Genomic DNA, 12,559 nt, shown 5'->3' on the forward strand with positions numbered 1-12,559 from the left:
GTTCACCTAGTCCTTTCTGTCCTTCAATTTGTGCTTGTAATTGTTCACTGAGTTCTTTCTTGAGGTCTTTCTGATCTTCACTTTGTGCTTGTACTTGTTCACCGAGTTCATTCTACCCTTCAATTTGTGCCTGTAGTTGTTCACTTTGTGCTTGTAGAAAATTCAAGATTGCTGCCAGAGATGCCTCTTCTTGCCTAGCTTGCCTTTTTGTCTGTACATGTACTAACTCCATTCAAGGATTTGACTCAGTGCAGCACTTTTCACGCCCAACTCCTGACATCACTTGTTACGTCCATATCCAACACTGCCACAGGCTCTAACCGCAGTAGATCGATATAAGAAGGACTTCGCCCAGTGAATCGCTCTTTGTAGGGTCAGCTTTACAGTGTACACCAGAACAACTCAGGCACTGACATAACACAAGCTTTTCCCGTTCGTTGTCTTTAACCCTTTAACCGCGGGCTTGATTTGCTTTTTCTTGCAGCACCCACGGGCATATTCGCGCTCCGACAGACTCTCTAAAAATGTTTGCCAAAAATCAGTTATTAGTCCTAAAATATTAAAATCACATATGCTTATGGCATATACCTTCAGCTTTCTCCTGGGGTGTTTGTTGAGCCTTCGTCGAGTACCGTAGGACTTGTGGAGACCTCTGAAGTTGGGTAACGAAGTCTCCACTTTACACTTCCCGACAACCCGTAATATGATTACCACAGTCTCATATTATCACTAGAAACACCATTCTATGATTCTCAAATAGTTTGGAATCTATACTCCCCCCAAAAAAAAACACTGTGAAAGCAATGAAAATTACTAGGGCGTATGACCTTCCCACTTGAGCTAGTTCGCCGTTGGTGTTGTCATTTATTATTCATAAAAACACTCACAGTTTATATTTCTATTACTATATAACACTTATATATATCTACAGTCTTTATCCATAAGTTTCCTTCTAGTAGTTTACTGTCACTGTAGGCATTCAATTTCTTTCAGTAAAATACGTAGCATTCACTTTCTCCTCCTGTATACTAGCACTGAGAGTGAATGTCACTTTCACCTTCACTCTCGTAACTCATAGTATTCTTACATGCTAGAGTGAAACTTTCACTTTCATTACTCCAAGTATATATACTCATATTCTTATAATACTACTCATTTACATTTCTATTTACGTTCTCTATTTTATTTACATTATTTACATTTCTATTTTATTTACACTGTGTTATGCACTGTCACTTGAAGTAACTTATAAAACTACTTTCCACTGTTCACTTATACTTATAATCATTGCTTTCACTTGCTGTTTACACATTATTTACAGTTCCACTTGCACTGTTTTACTCAATAGAAAGATCGTAGTCACTCTCTTTCAATTGTCAGCCCTTTACCTCTTTCCACACGAGGTTTAGTAGGGGGTAAAGGTCACAGGGCCCTTTGCATGGGGATAAAAAGCAGGGGGGGGGGAAGTTAGCAGGAGCAAACAGACGTACCTTCACCTTCGAAGATGACATTGAACTGATAGGGGTGGGCCGAGGTGGCCTACCTAGGGAAATGCATTACTGCCAACGTCAGCCTCTTGACAGCTGCTAATATATAGCAGTGAAATGATTGGCAGGAAATCTAGACAATACATTATTAATTAGGTAGTTCCAGGTGAATGTAAATATCACTTAGGCTTCTCCCTTCCCTCTTTATATATATTTTTAGTATGAGAATAGATTATACGGCATATTTCAAGGGGAAATAAACAGCTAATATTAGTGAGCGAGTGCACATGAGGTGTTGTCAGGTGATAATTAGCCAATTCCAGGTGTATGGCACTCTCACTTACCTTATTTCTTTTTGGTATATATTATTTGGTATAAGAATAGGGCATAGACCTTATTTCAATGGATGAAATCAGTGGAAAATTCCAGGGAAGATTTACTTACCGTAGCACGGCCGGGCAGGCGAGAGGAGAGGGTAATGGAGGGAAGGTAGGGAGGGGAGTCAAGAACGGGGAGAAATGGCTAAATTGTCAACAATGGATGGAGGTACAGATGAGATTAGGAGTGGTGACTAGTGTTGGGCATTGGCAGTACTGATAGATGATACAAGCTACCACTTGAAAGCCCAGGGGAATTCAAAATAACACAGAATCGCAAAAGTGACGCCCCGCAGTATGATCCCTTGCTCCCAAGCATCACGAAAGTTACACCCCACGGTTAAGGGGTTAAATACCAAGTATTTACATCGTATGCTTGTCACTGCATTTCACTGATTTCAAAAGTACTGGAGCTTCACTAACTTCAAAAGGCCACAAATAAAACTAAAATAAAAAAAAATCCTCTATTCTGGCCCTCATCCATTTATAAGTTTGCTCGATACTCGAATGTTATTGTAAATACTCGTCATTTTTTTCCCAAGTTTGCTCGATACTCGAATGTTATCATAAATACTCGTTGGTTTTTTCCATCTGACGTAAATGTCGGCAATTGACATCTGCCAGCAATCATAAACAAAATTTACCACTCACCTTCGGACAGTGCTTCTGTCAACACCTATCTACACCGTAATAAATTCTGTATGATCCTTGCTGATTTTGATATTATTTTGTATATACACATAATTTTCACATGTGTTTTCACTGTCACTTACCTAGTCAAAGTGGTACAGTAAATATGAGTGGATTCATTTTCGTTTTCGTTTTTAAAGGCTCCAACATGCTTGCATGTGTTGGCCTTGGTCACCTAATGGCGGCTCTCCACGCTGCACAATCTATTGCAGCCTCCCTGTTCAGTCCCTTAACCATAAGGTCACACTTAATGACCTCGTCCCATGTCTTTTCTCGGTCTACCCCTCATAACCCCACCCCCAATATTAACACTTCTCACCTTCTTCACCCAATTATCATCCCCCATCCTCTCCACATGTCCAAACCACCTCAATCTACCTCTCCTCATCACTACACCAATACACTCCAGTCCCATCCTACCTCTCAACTCTTCCATTGTAAACCCAGCCCTTCCAGGCCTTGGACGCAGGGACACACTGCACATCCACCTAATCATTGTCGTTTCTGTACGTCTGAGCTGGCGAATATCTTCCTCCTTCACTGCCCAGGTCTCACTGCCATACAGCATTACACTCCTAACACATGCTGCATACAAAGACCCCTTAGCACGTAGGGAGAGCCCTCTCAGTGTCAGGAGAGGCAACAGCTCCCTGAACTTCTTCCAACCACTTCTCACCCTAGCCACAGAGCTAGCTCCAGCCCCACCTCCAGCACACAACATGTCTCCCAAATAACAAAACTCTTCCACACACTCAAGAGATTCACCAGCAAGTTCAATCCTTTCACGTCTGACAATCTCCACCTGCTCACCCCGGCACGCCGTACACATAAAATCAGCATTATCTCGCAGTATACCCCTGATACCACTACATCTCTTATGCACCCATTTATCACACACACCGCACAAGATGGAATTACTTCCCACGCCCTTGTGGCAAACTGCACATGGCCACTCTCCCTCGTCTTTGACAGTACCGCCACCAACAATAGATATCATCACTTTTGTTTTATCTGCATTTATCCTTAAACCCTTTTGCCCCATACCATCTCTCCACTTCCTAAACCTTTCCTCCGCCTCCCTTTCCTTCTCTGCAATCAACACCAAATCATCAGCATACAACAACTCCCACGGGAGTCCGTTTCTAAAGTCACGTGAAAGGGCTTCAAGTACCATGATAAACAACATGGGACTCAAGACTGACCCCTGATGCACACCAACATTCACGGAAAACTCATCACTCAAATCTCCATTCACTCTCACCTGGGTGTGAGCACCCACATACATGGCCATAACCACCCTAACCAGCCACTCCTCCAAGCCAAGCTTTCTCATTGCCCACTTCACCACCTCTCTAGGGACTCTGTCAAAGGCCTTTTCCAAATCAACAAAAACAAAATAAAGATCCCATCTCCTACCAATATATTTTTCCTGAAGCTGTCGAACAATGAATATGGCATCAGTGGTCCCCCTACCTGGCATAAATCCAAACTGCATCTCATCAATATTCACTCTTTCTCTAATCATACCTTCTAAAACTCTCTCCATAACCTTCATTATCTGATCTAAGAGCTATATACCTCTATAATTTCCTCTTTCCAAGGCATCATCCTTTCCTTTATACACATTTACGGTTACACTCTTCAGCCAATCATCTGGGACAACACACTCATAAATAATCCTATTTATCAGGTCAGTGACTAAACTCACCCCTATATCGCCTGAGGCCTTCAATATTTCGGCAGTCAACCCAGACACACCTGCTGCCTTCCCCACCCTCATCCTGCCTATTGCCTCACTCACAGTAGCAGTATCAATCAAAGGCCAAGGGCCAGACACTGGATCTGCTGGCTCCAAACCTTCCCTGTCCCAGTCAAACTCCTCATTCAACAATCGATTATAATGCTCTCTCCATGCATCTTTAATATCCTCGCTGTTCACCACTACCCTTCCTTCATCATTCTTCACACACTGCTCACCTATGATATCCCGATTATCCCTCTTCACCTGACCTGCCACCCTAAATATATTTGTCCTTTCCCCATGATTTAGGTTATCAAGTAATTGTCTCTGTGACTCAGACTTTGCCCTGTATACCTCTCTTCTAGACCTATGCTTGGCAGCCAAATATTCCTTTTTGCCACCACCCTTCTTCCATTCCCGGAAAAGCCTTCTTTTCTCCTTAATTGCAGCTTCTACACCCTCATCCCACCACCAAGTTACTTTATGTCTTGGTGGTCCTCTTGTCCAGCCGCATGTTACGTCAGTAACTCTCAAGAAATTGTTCTTGAGGGCTCTGTACTGTTCATTAACGCCTCTGTCTACAGCTCCCTGTTCAGCCACCACTCTCCTCAACTCGCTATAGAAGGCATCCCTTACTACTTGGTTTTTCAGCTTCCATATTTTCCTCCTAGGTACATAAGTCCTCTTTTTCATCACTTGTTCTTTAAGCACCATATCACAAATCAATAGTTTGTGCTGCTGCACACACTCCTCACTTCCTATAACTTTAACATCCCTCACTAACCTCCTATCGGCCTTCCTAACCAGAAAATAATCTATCTGACTGCTATTTCCCCCAGACTCATACGTAATTAACCTACTGTCTCTTTTCCTAAAATATGTGTTGCACACAATCATGTCCTCTGCCTTCCCAAACTCGAGTGGATTCTTGATCTCATTTAATATTTCAGAAGTATAATATGTCCTGTCATTCCACGCCAGCCCACAGCATTGTTTCCTCGGTAAGAGCAGCTAATGCTACAACCAATCGTGCCTGGAGAATCACTGAACAACAAGAAGTAACAAAAAAAAAGTTGAAGTATGGCTAATAAACGCATCCCATCACATCGTAGTGGATTGCCTTCTGAGTGAACCAACGGGCAACGGTTAAAATTTTCACAACATAATGGGCACGGATTTGCCACATACTATAATAGTGGGATATTAAAAATTAGCTGGGGGCCTTTAAAGCAATAATAAAGCAGTTACTAATGAAACATATAATTATATTGTACACTCTTACGGTTGTGAGGGGGGGAGGGGTTCTGGGAGAGAATGGTAGGAGTGGAGGTTGGTAAAGGAAGTGGAGAGAAGGGTGGGAGGCAAGGAGTTGGGTGTCACTCGTTTCCCGCCAGTAATGGAATACGGTATGTTTCAAAATATTGCACAGGCACTATTTTTGGCGGCCAGTTTTCCTTATGTTTGTAGTTTTTTCCCTGATTATCATATTCTAAAGTATTTTTTAAAATTCTTATTTTCATTGTATAATGCAGATAGGAATCAACTTCTTCACGTAGCACAATGTATTTACCATTGATTCAAAATCCATCGTGTCCTCAGTTATGAAATCAGACACTAGAAATGCTTATATTTATTCACGTTAGCTCAATGTATTTACCACTATTAATATGATATGAAATCCATAGTCATCTCAGTCATGAAGGATGATACAGTAAGCACCTCTCGTCACGGAGATGTTTATGCACCTAATTTTTTAAATCGTTTGTTTTCTTTGCACTGAAGCTTCATAAACATTGTTTTTGTCTAGGTTGCTCCTACACTTATTCCTAACCATCATGAGAGAGTGAAAATACTTGGAATGTGCTTGTGTTTGGAAGGATTTATAGGAAAATAAAGATCGAGATTCTGTATTTCCTTCCCAGCTTAGGTGGTATGATAATGATTGCCGACATTTACGTCAGTTGGAAAAAAAAAAACGACTACTGTATAGCAACAACAGTTTTTTATGTCAGAGACATCCAAAATATTCCAGTGCTTCCTTACATTAACCTCTCGATGGCCACTGGTGTCGAATGATGTTTAGCCAATAAATGGCCGCAGGCGTCGTTTGAGCGCAGCCTATAAAAAAAACGGCAAAAATTTTTGGGAAGTGAACGAACGTTCTGAACGTCATCAGACTGACCTACCCTACACCCCATACGTCAGTACACTGCATACTTCCGTGATGAGTGGAAGTCTGAGTTCCACCTCTTTCCCTGCCCCTACCCCCACCCAGCGCCGCTCTCTCTGGCCCCATAGGTTGCTCACCAGACCTGAGATCAAGGCAGAGATGTTTCCCTGTGGGGAGGAGAGCGACGAAAACTGAACTAGGTCTGACCTGGAGGTGGAGAGTATGGTGGGGAATAGTGATGAGAGTGGTGATGAGTGGTATTACTCTCCTACTACCGTGGAGGACGACAGCAACATTTCCTTGGAGAGTGAGAAGCCACAACCACCTCGCCAAACAGTTTCACCACCCCTGAAGAGGAGACGGACGGGGGTAAAGCAGCTCTTCACTAAGGGAGAGGAGGGGGAGGAAGGGAAGGCTGGAGTGCAGGTGCACTCACCCTGCAGCACCTCGCCACCACACCGCAGCACCTCTCATGCCACCTCACTTCCTACCACTTCACGAGCCACTTCAACACCCCCCACCAAGTGTCATTCCATTGCTAAGTTCTGACTGTGTGGACGAGTGCAGTGTATATAGTGTATATTACTTAGTGTAGTGTTACAAAGTAAGATACAGAATTGTAAGATTGTGGTAGTGTGTAATGTAGATTTATGTTTTGTAAGATAATTTTGTACACAGACTGAGTTTCCCAGACAATGACTTATCTCTATTGACTTTTGACCTGGTAGGGGAGGGCAGAGATGGATAAACGTTCGCCTGCACTGACTCCTGTCGTCGCATCATGCACTTGAGGTGAGTAATTATGCTGCTCTATATTTATTTCTCGGATGCCAGCCCCCATGTATTTCCTTGTATGCTTATTACGATCTTTTTGCCGTAGATAAAGTGATAATCATTGCAGGTTCTGATTGTAAAGTAAGTGGACAGGCATATAGTATAGAAAAAAGCTATCTTACAAGGTAACCGTGTGATATGCCGATTTTATCGTATTTTGACCGTGTGAAGGTTGCCCCAACTAACAGCTCTCCCTTTCCACCATATCCTGCCAGCCTTGGCAGCATCATTGTATGTTCCTGTATTTTTTTCCTGTTTGTGAATTTGAACTACTCTCAATCATTGCAGAATCATGCTGAAAACAATATAATAGTGCGCAGGACGTGAGTATGATATCGCACAGAGTTACCGTGCAATACTCCGAGTTTATCGTATTTTGACCGTGTGAACGTAAGAACATAACAAGAGAGGACAACTGCAGTAGGCCGGTTGGCCCATGCTAGGCAGCTCCTAGAAGATTAATTAAACTACTAGAAGGAGATAAGGATAGCTCTCCCCGGCTCTCCAAACCCTCAAGCCGAAGCTGGCAGGAAAAAGCCAGAACACCACGCAGTATAGAAAAACTGGCGTGGACATTTTATAGGAAAGAGTGAAGGGAGAAAAAAAGACTATCATAGTGTAACGTGAAAAGGAAAAAAAAAAAAGAATTAGTATTGATTATTAGATTTTGTTTTTCTATACCCCCTCTTAACTGTCATATGCTTGAAACTCTCAGTGGAAGAGGCAGCAACTACTTTACTAGGTAGCTTATTCCATTCGTCTACTACTCTGTTAACAAAACCAATTTATATCTATTTCCTTACCGACGTGGATTTTTTCTAGTTTGAAGCCATTACTTCTAATTCTATCCTGTATGCTCATTTTAAGTACCTTGCTAATATCTCTCTTATTTATGCCCTTCATCCACTTAAACACCTCAATTAAGTCTCCCCCTACTGTACGCCTCTCTAGTGAATGCAGATACAGTCTTTTTAGCCTGTCCTCATATGACAGATTCCGAACATCATGTATCATTTCTGTCATTCTTCTCTGTACATTTTCTAACGAGTTAATATCCATTCTATAGTAAGGACACCAACAATTGTTCGGCGTAGTCTAAATGTGGCCTTACTAATGCTAGATAAAGTTGCAATAATACTTTCGATGACCTACTGCTCACGCTTCTCGAAATAAATCCTAGTGTTAATGCTTGTTAATGTCCCTTGACGCCAGTCGTAGGTGAAGTCAAAGTCTCGGACGAGTTTTCTGATAATATATTAAACACCGCCTTGTATCTTACACAGCAGCCATTGACACCACCCGTGTCCAACCCAGCCCGTCGCTAACTGCTACTCTCTCTCACCGGCTAGGGCGGTGGTGTGACCACAAAAGTCATGATTCAGCAAGGTTTGAATTCAAGTTAGACATAACAAGCGCTCACAGACATAGCAAGCGGTGGCGTCCTACTTGGATCCTACTTACAACTACTTACATACTATACTTACACACTACATAATTTTTACAAATGGTTACAAGCAATTTTCCCCCTCATCAAAAAGTGTGTCTCCTGACACAGTGGTGGAGGCATTAAGTCATAATGTGGCAAGAATGCAAGTGGACAGAGTATACAGTCAACCGGGACTACATGGGAGTATAATAAGAAATGGGATATTACTACATAATTCAAGAAGCTGGATGTAAGAAGGGATTAATATATTTACAGTACATGGCCATGTTGGAAAGGTAGAGAAGGTTATAAGTACTAGTAAACACAAAAGTAGAATGTAAATAATGCACTATCGTGGTATAGGCCACGAATTAACCAAGCACAAAGTATATGACAAGCGTAGTGATACCATACATATAGGTTTGGTCAACTTACAAACTGATTATATATATATATATATATATATATATAAATATATATATATATATATATATATATATATATATTGTTACATAGCCTATGATTTCATCATCCTTTGTGTAATTTTAACGCACAGTATGCTGCATGTTTGATCACGAGCGTGTTCTGCCTCAGTCCCCCCTTCTACCGTTATAGTAAAGTCGTCCTTTCTGTTGTTCAGAGCAGGATTGTCGGCTCTTTGTCCCCTATGGCTTCATTTGCGCGTCCTTCTTACAAGTTGTATCAAGCTCTGCTGGCCCCTATATAATGAGCTCAGTCTCTGCATCATTGCCACTTAGATCTACTCCTCATTTTGTTCACATCTCTGTCCTCCCCTGTACAGTTATTATTGTGAGTGCTCAGGAAGTCTCCAACCATCTAGCAGCTGTGTGTAATTTGAGTATAACTGTTGTTGCATTTTTTCTTGTACTGTGTAGCATAAGGTTAATTCTTAGGCCTAGTAAGGTTTTTGTAATTTATGTAAAGGTTCTTATTGTCAGCCATCATTAATAATATTTTGTATCTGTAATAATATATCTGGCATTCACTGAGTATTATCTGGTATCTCATTTTAACAGGGCTGACTTAGATAATTTACTCATGCTAATTTCGTGTTAATAGAGGCTATTGAAGTTAACCATATATTTAACCTGTTTTTGCCATTATATTATCCTTATGAGTCCTGAATGTTTTGTTGTTAGTTTGAGCATTAAACTTTAACTTGTAATTTTACCTAACTCTTTTATTTTTAATCACTACTGTCCCTTTACGGGACAGTAGTGATTATTAGTATTCTCACTTAGAGTGTACATTATCTTTCTCTGTTCCGTAACAATATATATATATACAGGGTGTAACGCGACGTATGACAAAAACTTACACCAATGATCTATCATGTAATTCTGAATATATTTTGTTCTATAAACATATGCTCTCTGCGACCCCAGTTCAGTACCCAACATTCAGCTGTTTTGTGTAAAAGCTCGTCTCTTGCATGTGCCATTGGGTACAAGCTTCGCAGGGCGAGGGAGACGAGTATTATTAGCTTATACTGTACTATACATAAAAATCCCATATCCTATCAGTACACACGAGTTTTAAGAAGAAACATTACGTAGTCTATTGATTCTTTAACAACAAGTCATGGATTCATGCAATTCTTTTGCACATATCGACTGTAATTAACCCCTACACCGCGGGCTTGTTTACTAATTACTTGCGTGTCCCGCGGGGTTATTTGGGCTCCGACAGACTCTCAAAAAATATTTGCTAAAAATCAATTATTAGTCCTAGAATAATAAAATTATATATGCTTACAGCACGTACCTTCAGCTTTCTCCTGGAATGATTGTTGAGCCTTCGTCAGTTTCCGTAGGACTTGTGGAGACCTCTGAATTAAGGTAACTAAGTCTCCACTTTACACTTCCCGACAACCCGTTATATGATTACCACAGCCAGATACAAACACTATAAACACTATTCTACCATTTTCAAGTAGTTGAAAGCAATGGAAATTACGAGCGCGTCTGATCGCCGCACTTGCGCTAGTTCGCTCTAGGCTCTCTGTCATTTATTATTCATAAAACCCCTCACACTTTATATTTCTATTACTATATCACACTTATATATATCTGGAGTCTTTCTCCCTAAGTTTCCTTCAGTCGTATTATTTTATTGTCACTGAAGTCATTCTATTTTTCGGTCAGTAAAATACGTAGAGAGCCACGGATTCACTCTCACTGTTATAACATAAATTATTTGTACTCATATTCTTATATTACTAATGACTTACATTACTATTTACATTTTCTATTCTATTTTCAATATTTACCCTTCTATTTTACTTACAATATGTTATTCACTGTCACTTTCAGTAAGATGAAACTATAATACACTGTTCAATCATATGAACTGAACATCCATTGCTTTCACCTGCTATTTACACATTATTTACACATTATTTCCAAATAATTCTGCTTCCACACTTGCACTGTTAGAACTGCTTCTGGCTGTGATAATCGAAGAAGCAGGTTACACAGAAGGGAACCTGGCATTCAGCGCACTGCCAAGAGGTGCGTTTATGCTCAGGTGTGCGGCGTGTGGTATGCGCACATACCTGACACCTGCGAATCGCAGCCTTCCTTTTCCCTGTGGCAGGCATTAGCTCAAGTCTGTGCCGATCCATATACGCCCTCTGCTCAAGTCGGTCGGGAAGTGTAACTGGATGGCGCCTTGGAGTTGCTGCTTGCACCTTACCATATTTTTCCAGCAGCGGCTGGACACAAGTCCTGGCGAACAACCTCAGGGAGAAGGACTTGGGTGGCTTTACCTTCATCTTGTACAGGATGAAAGAGTTCAGCATCGTCATATCTATGAGATGCAGAAAAACTTTCCTGTACCACCAAGTATTCTTCCTGAGGCAGTCGATCTCACCAATCATCATGTCGGACTTGTCCACCAGCCGCATGTTTATATTATAGTCCAACACAGCATCAGGTTTCATCACAGGTTCGCCTGTCCTACGGTCGACCTTCCCACTGTCTCTCATCTCCCCCTTATGTACGGTGGTGAGCATGTGCACGACTCTCTTGTCATGCCACCGTATTGCCAGCATCTTCTCAGACTTGCGTAGGTGCACGTCTCCTCGCTGCGAGTTTCCCGCCTCTGGGAATTTGGGGAAGTTGGCACGATTACTTTTCACAGTGTCGCAGGAGCCAATGCCGTGCTCAGAAAGGTATTTGGCAAGTTTCGGTGCTGTATAGTAGTTGTCTGTATACAGCACATGATTCCCACCAAAATACTTTTCTAGGAGCACTTTCACTACACAGCCTGAGAAGCCAAGGGGGTGTGTTTTATCGAGATCGACAGTGCTGGCTGAATATATGACGAAGTCAAGGATGTACCCCGTCTTACAGTCGCACAGTACAAAGAACTTAATTCCAAAGCGATGGCGTTTGCTTGGAATGTACTGGACAAACCGAAGACGTCCTCTGAACAGAACCAAGGACTCATCAATGACAACCTTCTGAAATGGGTGGAAGAATGACATGAACTTATCCTTCATTCTGTTCAGAATCTCCCGGATCTTCCAGAGTGGGTCGGTTTGGGAAGGTACATCATTATCGGCAAAGTGCAGGTTTCCCATGATCTTCCGGAAGCGATCTCTGGCCATGTACTTGTTGAAGGTCGGTGAGGGTAGTAAGGGGTCCATGGACCAGTATTCTTCCAACTCATGCTTCTTGGAGTGTGGCATAAGAAGCATGAGGGCAAAGAACACATACAGCTCCTGCACTCCCAGCATGGTCCACTGTTGCATCTTGGCTGCACCTGTACCACTAGCAGCACGTTGTGATTCGAACCTGTTGGTCTCATCAC

This window comes from Coenobita brevimanus, chromosome 43 (genome assembly GCF_032717465.1).
Source record: "Coenobita brevimanus isolate Jiangsu-jjx chromosome 43, ASM3271746v2, whole genome shotgun sequence".
Lineage (NCBI taxonomy): Eukaryota > Metazoa > Arthropoda > Malacostraca > Decapoda > Coenobitidae > Coenobita > Coenobita brevimanus.